This window comes from Myotis brandtii, unplaced genomic scaffold, assembly GCF_000412655.1.
Source record: "Myotis brandtii unplaced genomic scaffold, ASM41265v1 scaffold48, whole genome shotgun sequence".
NCBI lineage: Eukaryota > Metazoa > Chordata > Mammalia > Chiroptera > Vespertilionidae > Myotis > Myotis brandtii.
Window position 1 is genome coordinate 5,510,406 of NW_005368341.1, and position 11,976 is coordinate 5,522,381.

Here is an 11,976-nt window from a genome sequence, read left to right on the forward strand (position 1 = left end):
GGAGGAAACATAATGTAAAACTTTCAATGATAAAGAATTAAAAAAAATTGTAGTTTGAAACTCAACACATTCTTCATTCTTCTTAGTATTAATAATTTTATGAATGATGTTGGGTTTTCCAACTAGCTTCTGCCTCCAAATCTCTTCAAACCATAATATGGTTTAACATAAAGCGAATTGGGACAATCAAGAATTGGAGGTTCAGGGCAGAATCAACCCTTGTGGTGCAATGGGTAACCAGAGAAAGAATTTCTTTTTTCTTTCTTGGAAGCCAGACTGATTGTAGGCAAAATTTAGTACTATGAAATTTTCTCTGACCTTCAATCTTCGGCATGCCTTTTAGATTACCTTCAGCTCATCCTCCACAGAGGAATCCCACTGGAAAGTGATGCCAGAATGGTGGGAAATGGCTACTTGACTTCCACTTGGGATCACTGCACAGAGGAAATGAACGTGAACGTTGGGAACAGGCTTTCACCAGCATGCACACAGCTTGTCCTTAACTATAGCTGGTCTTTCTTTCTCCTCTGGCTCTCAGCATCTGAGAGTGCTAGGAGTTTGGGGTGCACCTCTTTCAGTTGTTGTAAAAAGTTTTGGGGTGAGGGAAGAAGGCTAGAGGGTGTCAACCTTTTGTGCCTGTGTTTGCCCTTCTTCATCCTTAACTTGCCATCAGCAATTCTGTTCTACAGTCTCACCTAGGACTGCTCTCTGTTGGCCATTCTTGCTATTGCAGTTGAGCGCAGGCTTTTCCACCTCTTGCTGAAAGTATTGCTGGATTCCCACACTTCCACACTCTGCTCTTGTCATTCCCAATCTATTACCCAGTCTTCTCCTGCCTTTGTTTCCCTGGACACATTTATTAATCATATACTATCTTCTCAACACTGTGCTGTGAGGTGTTATTCCTCTTTCTAAAAAATCTTTACAGCTCTCTCTTGCCTATAAAATAATTTCCAAGTCCTGTGACAAGACTAAGATTGCTATTGTTAACTTCATGCCCTCTTAGAGGCTGCATTAGAATGAATGACTCAGAGAGATGTGAAAATATGAATCACAAAAAAACAGACTGTGACAAGACTCTTTAAGATCTGGCTTTAAACTACTTTGCCAGAATTATCTCCCAGCATGTTTTGTTATTTCCCCTATACCTCAGTGGCATGTTTCTAGTTCTCTAAATACATTCACATCTTGTTATATTTGCTCATGCTATTCCCTCTGCCAGGAATGTTTCCCCGCTATTGTCCTGTCAAATTCTTGTTAATTCTTTAAAACCAAATTAAAATTTACTTTTCATCAAGTATTTCCCAATTGTTCCCCCTCCTCTTGCCTTAAATTTAGGATTAATGATCCTTTCCATTGTCCTTTACTTACAACTTTATAGCAGTGTCTCATTTAACATGTATCTGTCAGTTCCTTACTGTGTATGTGCCAGGCACTATTGTAGTTGTGAAAGATGAATTACTCTGACAAAGATCCCCTCTCCCCCCAAAAGAGCTTATATTTTTACATATTGGCCTGAGAAACCAGAATAATAGATTTGTTATTTACTTGGGGAAAAATGGTGAGGGGAGCAGGTACGAAAGCAAAATCAAGAGTCTGGCTCAGTTGATAAAGCATTGGCCTGTGGACTGAAGGGTCCCAGGTTCAATTTTGGTCAAAGGTACATGCCTGGGTTTTGGCACTGATCCCCAGTAGGGCTTGTGCAGGAGGCAGCCGATCAATGATTGATCGATCTCTCATCATTGATGTTTCTATCTCTCCTTCTCCCTTCCTCTGTGAAATTAATAAAAACATATTTTTTAAAGAAGAGTTTGGTTTTGGACTTATTCGGTGTGAAATCTATTGACTATACGAATGGGAGCATATTGTAGGTAAATGGATATATGATATCAGGGGAAGAGACATATATTTGGGAATCACCAGTGTCTAGAAGGCACGGTAAAGTCATTAGATTGAATGATAATGGAAAAGAGAAGAGGTGTGAGAATTGAAACGTGGGGACACTTGAAGGCTGCAAAGATTAGGAAAAGCTAGCCCAGGAAACTGGGGGGAGCAGCCAGGGAAATGGAAGGAGACCCAAGAGACAGTGCTAAGTGAAGAAGGCATTTCAGAAAGGAAGGTAGTGCCCAATTGCATCAATGTTGCTGATTTAAGAATTTGCTGTTGGATCGACATTGGGGTCATTGGGGACTCCACCATTGATAGATGCATCAGGTCAAAGCCTGACGGAAGTGAGTTTAATGAGAAGAGAGGAAGTAGAGGCAGGAAACATAGATAATTATTTCTAGTGTTGAGTGTAGAGAGAGGCAGAGAACTCAGGAAGTGACCAGAGGAGGTGTGAGTGGGAGACCCTGCATTTATTTTCATGATGATCCAGTAGAGACAGAAAACTGGATGTCACGTGGGAGGGAGAACACAACTGCAGCAGCAGTGTCCTTCAGCAGGTAAGAGAGGGGCTGGCTTGAATAGCACTGACCAGTTACCCACTGTAAGGAAGGAGAGTCAGAGTAGATGGGCTCAGATGCCTACATCTTGGTAGACATGTTGTCAAAGATGGCGGTAGTGGCAGGGCTTGTGGAAATTTGATTGTCACCTGCTTCCCCCCTCCCCCCTGAGTGAAACAAGAAGCCACTTTAATTGAGAGTGAGAGGTAGAAAGGAAGCTTAAAGATTTGAGGAGAGAACAGGATGAGGGAAGTAGTGCTCTAGGGAAGAAGAAAGAATTCATCTTGCTTGCATTCTTCTATGAGTTTTAGTCTATCTTTTCCAGTTGAATTCCCCTCCACCAACCTCTGGCAGGGGGTCTTCTCCAGAGAAGGGGCTTCAAATATACTGGACATCTTAATCCATTGCAAGCTCTTCTCTTTATAGCCCTGGCCAAGGGGGTCATGGCTCAAGGCCATTTTAGAAGCTTGGACTAATTAGACTACTCTCTCTTTTTAAATATACCCACAACCCCTTCCATCTTTCTATATTTTAAACTAGGAATTCAGCATACTTGCATCTGAGCCACATTTTACAAAAATATGTTTCTGTTGACATCAGATAAAAGTTGAGTTGTGAAACACATCTCTTTAGAGGATTAAGCAAGCTTCCAAAAAGACTCTTTGTTGTGGGATATGCTACCAGATGGGAAACTCTAGGCTTTGGATGTTAACAGTCTTCCGGTGATTGCAGAGAAATAGCTTCATTTTGTGTAAGCAAAATGAACATATATATGTAAAGCAGGATGATATTGTAAATGGATATGCAAATAAGAATGAAAAACATAGTTTTTTCTTATGGCTTAGAGAAATGAAAATGGAAAACGATTGCTTGTTAATTAACCAGAACATACCTAGAAAATACTGTCTCTACTACTTCACTTCCCCACATTGCTTTAGGCTGGGTTGGCATGTAGAAGAAAATTTGATTACAGTCCCGACCCTCAAAAACGTTAGTCTTGAAGCAAAGTGGTTCTTGTTATAAAGCTTTGGAAAACTGTTAAGTGATACAAGGTGTGGCAGGGATTCTAAAAGCAATAGATACCTAGTTTGAACTGGATCAGTTAGGGAAAGCTCCCTGGAGGAGGCGAGCCTTGTACAGGGAAGAACTCATTTCTCTGAGTGTGACTTTTGCTTGGAGGGCCTAGATAAAATAGGGACTCTCTGGTTTTCAACTTCTATTCTGGGTTTGTTCTCCTGCTGATTTTCTGTGCGTAAATCATGTCCCCGTAACTAAAATGTTTGTTATTCGACAAAAATGTAGTGGGAACCTATTGGGCTGCGGTTGCCTTGGTGCTGTGGGTGCCCTGGTGAACAATGATGGTGTCTGCCACTGGGAAAATCATAGCATAATGAACAGAGACTGGTTGTTACACATTCTTTTTGGCTTTTAATACCCCATACAATAGGGTGTTTTCACTTCTTGCTGACCCACATATTAATCTTTTTCTCCTTTCAAAAAAAGAAGTGTCTTTCATGGTAGCCCCATAGAAGATACTGGTATAAAGTACTTATCCAGGAAGGCTCCTGAACTGCTGCTCAGTGGGGAAAGTTGAGGGGCTTCACGGAGCATCTGTGGGGTGTGCCCTGGGGCACCTGTTTTGAGTTTAGAGTCTGAGCAAGAGGTGGTTTTCCCTCTGGAATGGGCTTCACCTCCTCTGCCCACTGCAGAAGATGCTGATGAGTGATAGGTTTGCTTGCACCAGATTCTGGGCTCTCAGAAATGAAGGGACAAAGGACAACTGCTGCATTTCACTTAGCACATATTTATCTACTATGTGCCAGACACTGTCTAATATGGACATGGAGGATGAATGACTGAATGACATAGGCAAAGGCCCTGCCATCTAGAAGCTTATATTATTTTTTTGTCCTTCAATTTTTTATTTTTTAAATTGAATTTATTGGATTGACATTGGGTTGGTACAATTATACAGGTTTCAGGTATACAATTCTGCAATACATCATCTGTATATTGTATTGTGTGTTCACCACCCCAAGTCAAGTCTCCTTCCATCACCATTTATCCGCCCCTCCCCCCTTTACCAGAAGCTTATAGTCTATTTACAGGAGACAGACAATAAACAGTTAAATAGATAAATAGATATTACATGGCATGTGTGATTGTTGCCATGAAGAAAAAGGAAGAGCCCTGACCGGTTTGGCTCAGTGGATAGAGTGTTGGCCTGCGGACTGAAGGGTCCCAGGTTCGATTCTGGCCAAGGCCATGTGCCTTGGTTGAGGGCACATCCCCAGTGGGGAGTGTGCAGGAGGCAGCTGATCGATGTTTCTCTCTCATCGATGTTTCTAACTCTCTATCCCTCTCCCTTTCTCTCTGTAAAATATCAATAAAAAATATTAAAAAAAGAAAGAAAAAGGAAGATCCATAAAGCAGATGAAGGGGGTTGAGAGAAAGGACAAGGGGTTCTGTTCTAGATTGGGTGATCAGAGAAATCCCCTCTGATAATGGGAAACTTGAGCAGAGACACGAGGAGAGCAAGTGCGCGTGGAGCATAAGGGTGCGTGGAGAAGCTCATTCAGGGTGGAGGGAAGAGCACGGGCCTCCCTGGGGCTCTGAACTTCAGGACTGTCCAGTGAGCAGGTGCAGAGGAAGCGGGTCTGCAGGAGGCTGCTGTGGCTGCTGTGGAAAGCGTGAAATGTGAGACTCACGGGAGCAAAAGACAGTTGAATCCAGACTCTCTGCTTAACCACATGGACTAAGAGTTTCCTGTTGCCTCATGGAGAGAAACTGATCTACAGAGTTCTGGCTCTGTCATTCTCAAAAAGTCCTGCTGTCTTTTTCACGAAGTCCTGCCGTTATTACTGGCCTCTGCTAATAACCCTTGCCCAGCCTGCTTCAGGGAACTTGGTATTGAATGTCACTTCTTCTCATGACCGTGGGAGTCCCGGAGAGTCCAGTTGCCACCACCTTTCAAGCTCATCTCCTGCTGTGGGTCACCCCATCCTCGTGCTTGTCCACACTGGCCAGTCTTCCTCCATCAGGGCAGTCTCTTCTCTAACTTGGCCTTTTGTTTTCTGATGCCCCATTTGCACTTTGATTACTGAGCAAACTCCATAGGTTGCTCCTGCTTCAGGTCTTTTTGTTTGTTTGTTTGTTTGTTTGTTCCATTGCAGCATTAGCATTATTATTCTTTAATTTATTTTGAAACATTCAAACCTGTAAAGAATTTTCTCTGAGTTTATTTAAGTCAAACAATTGTGGGGAGGCAAAACTTCAATGCATTGTGATAATACTCGGGAGAATAGCAGTTTTGCACCTTATTGTATACATTACAATCAAAAGAAAAGACGTAAGTGGGTTAGATAAAATTCTTTGGTGATCGATTAGGGAAGTGGGAGAAAGCAAAAAGCTTTGGTATTGGATAAAAAGTAAAATGACACATCTTTTACACAGGTGTGTATAGGATAGTTAATAGTTAACCACACGATAAAAACAACAGTAGGATTTGCAGTCTTCAACATCACCTTCTCAGAAAGTACTTTCCCAACCACCTCTCTCAACATCGCCCTGTTTGTTTCCTTTACAGCTCTTAATGCTCACAAAATCTGGAATTATCTTTCTCATTTCATTGTTTATTAAATTCCAGCTCTGTGAGAACTGAGATTTGTCTTGTCTATGTGTTAGCGTACCTTGTCAGGATGCCTGCCATGGAGGAGTAATCATATGTTAACTATAAATATTGGTAACATGAGAGAGTCAGTATGGATACCCCGAGTTTGATGGACCCTGCATAATGCTTACAGTCAAGATTCTGGTGGGTAAAATTAGGGAATCAGTATCCTTGAAGAATTCTACCTTAACCGCTCTTATTTTTGTCTGGGTGCTCCATTATATCTTGTAGCTTTGATCCATTGACCCTTTTTTATTCCAATAGGGAGGACTAATCTGATTCGGACTATTTTTATTTGAACGTCTAACTCTCATGTGTCTGAGGGGATGAATGTAAACTGACTGTGGAACTGCTTGGGGAAAAGGTACTGGCATTTTGAAACTCCGTGGCTCAGATTTTGTCTAAATGAAGCATTGTTCAGGCATTCATCCGATGACAATATGAGGAATGATTGCTCCATCCTCTGCTGTTCAGTGGCCTGATTCCCATTCACTGAGCTATGGAGGGGAATGAGGATGAGACCCTCTATGGGAGAGAATTGAACTATGAATGCACTGGTTTCTCTAGAATCAGGTAAAAAAAAAAAAAGAAAAGAAATCTGATTTTGTGTTTATTCAGTTGCTGAGAAAGAAGATAGCTGTAATAATAATCCATTAGAGACAGACATTTGATTTGAACACTTTGTCGCTTCTGTGAGCTGTGACTTGAATTAGGAACTTCTCCCTGGCCTGCTCCCTGGCCTCAGCCCTTCTCCCTTGGGGGCGGGGCCAGTGACCCATAGAGAATAAAACACAGTTCCTGGGCTTCCAGCAGGGGAGGGGGGAGAGGAGCAGAGCCCAGGAGAAGAGGGGGTCTGCTTTCAAAGACTGTAAGCAAGCGCAAATTAAGATTAGTCTTTCAATTATCCTATTGACAGAAAAATGTTGCTACATTAGGAAATCGCCTGTTTGTAAATAGCAAGATGAATATAAAATAAAGAATGAAGACAAATAGGCTCTGTTTCAGCTGAGGCAAACTGCCTGCAGAGAACCCAGAAATCCTCAACTCTAATTCTTTCTCACCTGCACATTATGGAGAAGAGAACAGCCATTTAATCAGCTCTGGGGAGACACAGCAACAGATGTGGAAGCCACACTATGTGCTTCTTTCTTCCTTCCTTCCTTTCTTTCTTTCTTCCTTCCTTCCTTCCTTCCTTCCTTCCTTCCTTCCTTCCTTCCTTCCTTCCTTCCTTCCTTCCTTCCTTCCTTCCTTCCTTCCTTCCTTCCTTCCTTCCTTCCTTCCTTCCTTCCTTCCTTCCTTCCTTCCTTCCTTCCTTCCTTCCTTCCTTCCTTCCTTCCTTCCTTCCTTCCTTCCTTCCTTCCTTCCTTCCTTCCTTCCTTCCTTCCTTCCTTCCTTCCTTCTCTCTCTTTCTTCTTCTTTCTTTTTTTTCTTTCTATTTTTCTTTCTTTTTTTCTTTCAAGTGAAAGCACTTCAGCTTCTCATTATTCTTGCCAAATGGTGTTTAACCTTAAAATGAAAGTTTTGACATTATCATAGCTCAGTTTAGTTAACCCTAAGGCCTTCCCTCCTCATCCATTGTTGTAGATTACTGCTCTGTCTGACATGATAGCCAGTAGTGACATGTGGTGATTTACATTTACATTAATTACAATTTAACACAATTTAAATTTCATTTGCTTCTAACACCACCCATATGTTCAATCGTCACATATGGCTACTGACTACTATGTTGAACCAGGCAGGTATGGAGTATGTCCATCACCATTGAAAATTTTATCAGAATAGCACCATTAGAGAAACCAAAGGCATATGTTGGAAGGCAGCGTGGTACAGGAGACATTTTAATGTATTCTATTTTTAGCTACAGAAAGTTTCTTGAACAAGATTGTATATGAAAACTCAATATATACAAATGATCAATGTAGAGCTGTCCTTGCTGAAGTTGGAGTGGAAGATTCTAGATTCTGCTTACTTGCCACTTACTTCCCTCCCTACACCAATACCTTGCAGGTGACCACAGAGCACAGGTTGAAAATTCACTAGCACAATTGATAGAGTGTCATTCTTGGAATGAGCCTATCTGACTTTTGAATTTTGGCTCTTTTTTTTTTTAATCCTCACCTGAGGATATTTTTTCTTTCTTTTTTCCAGAGAGAATGGAAAGGAGGGAGGGAGGTAAAGGGGAGGCGGGGGGAGAGAGAGAGAGAGAGAGACCTCAATTGGTTGCCTTCTCTATGAGCCCTGACCTGGGCCAGGGATCAAACCTGCAACCCAGATACATGCCCTTGACTGGGGATTGAACCTGAGACTCTTCAGTGAGTGGGCCAACGCTCTAACCACTGAGAACACTGGCCAGGACAATTTTGACTCTTTTCTTAATGAGCAAAGAAATGTATGTGTTCAGTTTCCAGTCACACTGGGAAAATGTTGGAGACATTTACTCTCCTAAATCATAAGAATTGTTTAACTTCTGTTTCTATTGGCTGGCTGTGGAGAAGACAGCCATTGTGTGGAAGGTTACCCTGACTGAATCTTGCACAGTCCCTTCCAATAGATTAACAGTCAAGTCCATTAAAATGTTTTCTGGACCATTTGAGGAAGAAAGAGAGACCTCCCAGTGCAGATGGACAGACTATATATTTTTAAAGTCTTTATTCTCTCTCTCATGAGGGCCACTGAGATATAAAAACAAGGAATTCTTCACAATGTGAATTAGGGAACTTGGGCTTCACAGTGTAAGCAAAACAAAAGTTCTACCACCAGTGAATTGTCCTACCGGTTCAAGGCAATATTGATTAATAATCTTAAATTTTACTAAATTTAACTTGCTGTTTTGGGGGCTCTTTAGAAACTATTCTGCTGTAAATACATTCCTTTAGTCTGTTTTAAAGTCATCATGATAGTGCAAATCTTTAAAGATAAAGGGGTCCTCTATTCTTCTGTAGTAATTTCTGATGGTGATGGTGGTAGTACTGGTGGTGTTGGTGTCAGTAACCACACGGGTAGTAATACTGATAGCAATATCTATTCTTGTACTTCTGTTGCTGTGATTACATGAATAGTACTACTGCTATTTCCACTACACCCATTGTTGTTATATCATTAATCACACTGGTGTTATGAGTCAGGGGCTTTACATACCCATGGCTAATGCTCACATTCTGTAAGGTGAGAATTGTTACCCTCATTTTATAAAAAGAAAACTAAAGCTCAGAAAAGTTTACCTATGCTAGCTAGAAAGTAACTGACCTGGAATTTGATATTAAACATATCTACTTTCAAAGACCACATTTTTGCATAATTCTTTTTCCATCATCCATTACAATATGGCCATAGCTCTGTAACCCCCACCTACATAGATATGTACTGGTACAACCCAAGGAATGTGAATTTCTATATAGGAACTCTGGATGGTTGTCCAAAAATGGTCTGTTTTCTTTGTGTTCACTGACTCGGGCTTGTTGAAAATGCTTCAAAGTTATCTTAATGTCATTTCAAAGGCAATTGAGGGAGCATCCATGGAGATAAATTACGCCCGCAGCCTGTTGCTGAATGCGTATTAAGTTCTATTCATGGATTTCCTAGCAACCAGAGCCCAATGACGCACGGAGTCTGTGAGCTTGCGTTATACTCATCTAAAGAAATTAAATCACTTGGGCTTTATTATTAATATTTTTAGAAAGCCTCGCTAGATTAGCTGTTTAAAATGCATTGTTATCTGAGTTACTATCAGCAGCTGGCCCCAGTCACATCGGAAGTCACCGAGGACTCTGTAATTTTCACAAATGCTCCACTGAGAGATTATCTTCATTTTAATATGTCTGACAATTAAGTGTTTCATTGCAAAAGGAGGAAATTAAAAAGAAAAAGGTTGTTCTAGCAGCTTGTGATCTTGGCAAAGTTCTCAAACTTGAGACAAACATAATAGAAATAAGCAGGAGGCATCCTGGTGAGAAGAGACAACAGGCTAGCTAGATCGGCAGGCTCATTTGTATCAAAGGGACATTTTAAAACCCAAGACCCTGATTTTTAAAAACCTAGCTCCTCACAGACATTCTATAATTGTAGTGGCACAATATATTTCATATTTGGGTTCACTGAATATGCTGTTTTACAGACTCACAGAAAATCCAAGTTTGTTTTTCATAGCTCCAACCAGCTTAGAGTGGTGTACACTTCTCACAAATTTCTCTCAAGTTTTTTTCTTTTTCTTTAATCCTCACTCCAGGACATGCCCATTGATTATAGAGAGAGAGGAGGGAGAGTGGGAGGGAGGGAGGGAGAGAGAGAGAGAGAGAGAGAGAGAGATTGGCTGCCTTCTATATACTCCCTGATTGGGAATCAAACCTGCAACCTAGGTACATGCCCTGACCAGGAATGGAACCCACAATGTTCAGGTGCACAGCACAATGCTCCGCCAACTGACACACAGCAGCCAGGGCTCTCTCAAGTTTTAACTTGTGTTTTATTGACATACAAGTCAAATGTGTATGTGGTCTGCTGCAATGGTGTTATCTTTTGGATAATAACAAGAAATGCAATTGCTGGATTTTATGAGACTATGTTTAGAAACTGCCAAGCTGTCGCTCAAAGTTTCCGTACCATTTTGCATTCCCACCAGCAATTCCTGTTGCTTCACATCCTTAACAGCATTTGGTGGTGTCAGGGTTCCAGAGCTTAGCCATTCTAAAAGATATTTAGCGGCATCTCATTGTTGCTTTAATTTGCATTTCCCTGATGACATATGATGTGGAACATCTTTTCATATGCTTACTTGCTAGCTGGGTATCTTATTTGGTGAGGTGTCAGTTACGGTCTTTGGACATTTTTAAAACCAGGTTGTTTGTGTTCTTATTGTTAGGGTTTAAGAGTTCTTTGAATATTTTGGATAACAGTCCTTGATAAAAGCATATAATGTTATACCAGAATTCAGAAAAGGCATAAATCTAGGTTCTTCAGGATAACCCCTGGTTTGACTTGTGCCTCAACCCATTTTGAGTCTGGATCCTGCCTGGTTGAATGTGCCAGATACCTGAATTGATGTGTATGAGGGCTGAAGCCACAATTCGTTAAAGCTTCTTCATGGTGAATCGAGGGTAAGAACTGTTCCTTAGCCATCACATTTTGAAGCCTAACGGGCCCAAAAGGTTTCTTGGGAACAGTGATTGATAAAATGTGTTCCACAGAGCACCCACTGGGGCCATCATGGTTGTGGCGGGCTATCACAGCGCTTCCTCTCCTTTTAACCAAAAGGGTTACAATTCTGCATATCGCTTTTTCAGTGATTGAATTTCTAAAAATGCAAAACATTTGGAAACAACTTCTTTATAGCTGATACCAGTGGCTCATTTTCTCTTTTTGAAGAGTTTGGAATGAAGGCTTGTTTGTTGAGAGAAATGAGTGATTTTCAGACTTTCAAACACTTCTGCACTCTCCAAAATCACTGATTATGCATGGATTTCATTTCAGTGTTAGTTTAACATTTCATATTAATGACCACCTGTTGCCAGATGGAAAAGGGATGATGGTGTCCAAATGAAGTATGCCCTGACCAATACAGCACATGGCTCACAGGGCTGCTTTGGGAAAACAGACCTCTGAGTGTTTTCAGCAAAGATTAATTATTTTGGAGTGAATCTGCCAGTTTTCCTCCACGTGGCTAAATGTCAATAAACCTGAAATAACTTGTCTTCCTACTAATTTTGATATTAGTGCAAATTCATGTGTGTGTGTGTGTGTGTGTGTGTAAATATGCCAATTCAAAGGGACATCAAAAAAATCTCAGTGGAAGATTGATCCATACATAAAATGAAATTTTGTATTTGTGCCATCATAGCAGTATCCTTACAGCTGTCCTTGTAG